Genomic DNA, 4,340 nt, shown 5'->3' with positions numbered 1-4,340 from the left:
TCCGCATTCAGTAAATTCAAACGCCTTTTAAAATGTGTATAAAGGTTTTCAATATTAAGAAGAGTTGAGAGAGGGGCATTTAATATTCTTGCATAACCTTAAAAGGAGCAAAAAATTAAATTCACACTCTCAAAATATCACATTTTATAAGAACCAACTAATTTTCATTAGCACTAAAATCTTCTCAGTGGCCTTTTTTAACCTTCTTTTGTATAATAATACATTTTTTTAACTTAAAGTTTCGCTAGCTTTAAATTAAAAAAAAGAAACAAACACGAAACTTCAAAATTTTCGCATTTTCGGTATAAAAAATCACTAAATTTATTGCGAAGAGCAAATGGTTGGCGATACTGAACGACTTGGAAAAACGTGACGTAACGTACTCTCTGATGGGCGCAATCTTCTTTCTATCATTCTTGGGTGGCACCGATCGTGGTACCGCTATTTTGCTCTCACCGAATTGGACAGAATCGCTGTGTGCAATTTATTGGTGTGTTGTTTGTGTAATTTGTTCTTCTTGCATTCTTGTTCGCATTTTCACATCTCTCTCATGCAATTGCATCGATGGGACGCCACGCACTCTCTGATGGGCGCAACCTTGTTTCTGCCATTCCGGTGGTATAAACATAAAATTAAGTGAGAAAATGGCCCCACATCCTTTCTCATAGCGATCGGAAGTTTGAAACATTACTTCTTCAAGTTCCTTTTGCCCAACAGACAAACGTTAATTGGAAGCACATATAAGAAACCGTTTCACATACATACATATTTATATACCCACCTCGTATGCCATTTGTCAATCTTAACAATCGAATTGAATATTTTGACGAAGTACCTCACCAAGAGCAGAACTTTGAAATTTCTCCATCAAACAGCCGCTTCCCGCACTCAAGTACAAAATTTGATGGGCTGGTGACAGATATTTTTAAAAAGTCCTCTTTCTGTTAATGAAACAATAAGAAAATATATGCACTTATATAAATACGAGGGCCGCTTGAAGAGTCCGTGCAAAGTCAGAGAGATGTTACTACCGGTGCTTATCGAGGTTATGTTTAGTTTGTAGTGTCTCTTGGAAGAACACTCACCAAGTTCCAGCCATCTCGGTCTATTTCTTTGTGTTTGGCATTCGAGGATGTCTAGTGAATTTCCGTAACAGCTCACGCTTTAGCAGTTGTGGTCGCACAATTAATGGGAATAGGGTTCCAACTCGTCTTACATCCCCTCTTTTCTCTAGACTCGGATCTCTCGGTTCCACAATCTGAAGAAATGGCTGGTGGGAAAAATATTTTATCCTGAATGGCTATTTTTCGGCCTTGGGCAAATCCTATTAATAGGAAAGGATCGACAAACTAGAGCAGCGTTGGACGAAGTGTATAAGTCTGAAAGAAGACTATGTCGAAAAATAAAAAAGGATAACTTAAACTCCAAACAATTAAGTAGTTTTTATTTTTCCACGGATTTTTCAATTGACCCCGTAGTTGACATATAACTATTATATATAATAATATAATTGGCGCGTACACCCTTTTTGGGTGTTTGGCCGAGCTCCTCCTCCTATTTGTGGTGTGCGTCTTGATGTTGTTCCACAAATGGAGGGACCTACAGTTTCAAGCCGACTCCGAACGTCAGATATTTTTATGAGGAGCTTTTTCATGGCAGAAATACACTCCGAGGTTTGCCATTGCCTGCCGAGGGGCGACCGCTATTAGAAAAATGTTTTTATTAATTTTGGTTTCACCGAGATTCGAACCAACGTTCTCTCTGTGAATTCCGAATGGTAAGCACGCACCAACCCATTCGGCTACGGCGGCCGCCGACATATAACTATTGCAATACCGATAAAAACAAAAATAACCAATTGATGCGCCCAATCCATAGAGTTTTTAATTTTCTCTCAAAAACTTCCAATTCTGCAAGTGTCGAAAATGGTTTTAATTTTTCGAATATTTGATGTTGTTATATTTCTGTCAGCCAATTGTCCACAGAGTGATATGATTCCCGTCAGCAGCCTCTTCTGGGTAACGTACATTTCGCGCCTGAAACTACCCTAAAAGTAAAAATATTTTCTTCAATATGGTCCATGTGCAAATCCAGCCAAGTGTTTTCCAACAACATCGTGAGATTGTTTTGTATCATACTATAGTGGTTAAATTTTAAAATTCGATAATACGATAAATTATTATTATTACCGCCGGATTTTAATAAAGAATTCCTATCAATGAATTCAAATAAAAAAAATGTATCGGACTTTAACAATAAATCACATCTCCTACCTTTTAAAGTTGGTGAACAGTAGTAGTATATATATGTACATACATGTGTATATCAGAGAACGTACGGACATATTTGCTAAACTCAAAGTAGTTAACAAATGCGTATGTGTTTACGAACTACTTTCATCATCTCTCTTCTCAAACTCTAAAAGAGCATCATTGTTTGATGGAAGAAATGTGAACACAAAAATCTGACGCAATGTTTGCAGTAGCTTGCGACACATATTTGTAAGTATGGCAGTGTATGTATTTGCGATTTACAGAGCTTGAAATGCCACTTATCCGCACACACAAATAAATGGCAGAGAAAGATAGAGAGAGTATTTCTCTATTTCTTTGAACGGCAACGAACTTCTTGCAAACGGTTCTAATCATAAGGTGGAGAAATATTTATTAAAAGTTGCATACTTTTCGGCGAGATATATATGCTTCTATGCATGGCTTGTATATATAAAGTAAAGAATGTGGTGAAATACGTAAAAAAAATCCTTTGGTGGAAGTCACGTGGCAGTATTTATTAGAACACGTTTATATATATACATATATATAATTAGCTTTTACACCCTCTTTGGGTGTTTCGCCGAGCTTCTCTTCCAATTTGTGGCATGCGTATTGTTGTTGTTCCACAAATGGAAAACAAGTTTATACATTTTCTATTTAATCTTGTACTCAAAGCTTGAAACATTGCGTTCAACGTTTTACGGGGACAATCAACTGCAACAACAAATGCATACAGTATTAAAATAAGACAATCCAAACAGATTAAAACACGCTTATATGTATGTACATACATACGTTAGTATACCAATACACGTAGCCATATTATGCCATCTATGAATAGTTAAAGTATCGACTCTTCCCATAACGCGTTAACGCATCCGTTTTGTACGCACCCGGCCCTGGGCCAACTTGTTTTAAAACCTTTGAGTGCGGGACACCGAACGTGTAACCGGGCGAACTTTTAGAAGTTTGATCCCTGCTGTAGTAACCAAAGGCCGAGGGCAACATATAAGCTGCAGGTCCAGGTCCTGTTCCATAAACAAAATAATTTCAGTGCGGTTTTTGCTCAATGCAATAAATTTTATTCAAGACCTCCTTTCCTTGCAACTCACCAAAAGATCTCCTACTCATGCTGTTCCTAAGATTTTGTGTGGATACTAAGCTAAAGAGATATTTGATTTTAAAGAGTTTTTAAATAGATTTTTGTTTTTAAAAAATTTTGAAAAGATTTAAATAGACCGAAAGTTAGAGAAAATTAAGTTGTTCTCATTGACATGTTTTGAAAATAGAGTGTTCACTACGTTGCGTGCCAAGTGTTTTGTAATTAAGTTCTGTGCTCGCATTTTTTACTGTCACCTATAATAGGTGGGGAATATTCACGGAGTACTTATTCCCTTGTCATTGTTTTCATTATAATCTGGCCTATAATTTCATGGCATTTATTTTTTTTATATGATTTCCGGCATACGAGTGTGTTCAAAAAGTGTCGCGAATTCCGAATTTTTGCTGGTTACGTATTGCAGTTTTACGAGTTTCTTTTTGAATGTTCAGTTAATTGTTGACAGCTGCTTTGCTTGCGCGTGTTTCGGGTCGTCTTCGATTTTTACCTATTCAAAAAGATGGATCAAAGAACTCGTATCAAATTTTGTTTGAAAAACGAAATGAAGTGCGCGGATGCATTCCGAATGCTGACTGTGTCATACGGAGAAGCTACTTTGGACCAAAGCCACGTTTATCGGTGGTACAAAATGTTCTCAGAAGGCCGAGAAGATGTAAACGACGAAAAGCGTGGCGGACGCCCGAGCACTTCAACAACAGACGAAAAAATTGATGAAGTGAAGAAAATGGTATTGGCCATATCGATTGGCTCGTGCCATTCGATTTTTTTCAATGATTTGGGCATGAGACGGGTCGCCTCAAAATTCGTACCAAAACTGCTCAATTTCGACCAAAAGCAGCATCGCATGAACATTGCTAATGAGATGTTGGACTCTGTCCGCGACGACCCAAATTTGCTCCAGAGGGTCAGAACTGGTGAAGAATCGTGGGTTATGACGTGGAAACCAA

This window comes from Anastrepha ludens, chromosome 2, assembly GCF_028408465.1.
Source record: "Anastrepha ludens isolate Willacy chromosome 2, idAnaLude1.1, whole genome shotgun sequence".
NCBI lineage: Eukaryota > Metazoa > Arthropoda > Insecta > Diptera > Tephritidae > Anastrepha > Anastrepha ludens.
Note: the sequence above shows the minus strand (reverse complement) of the source record.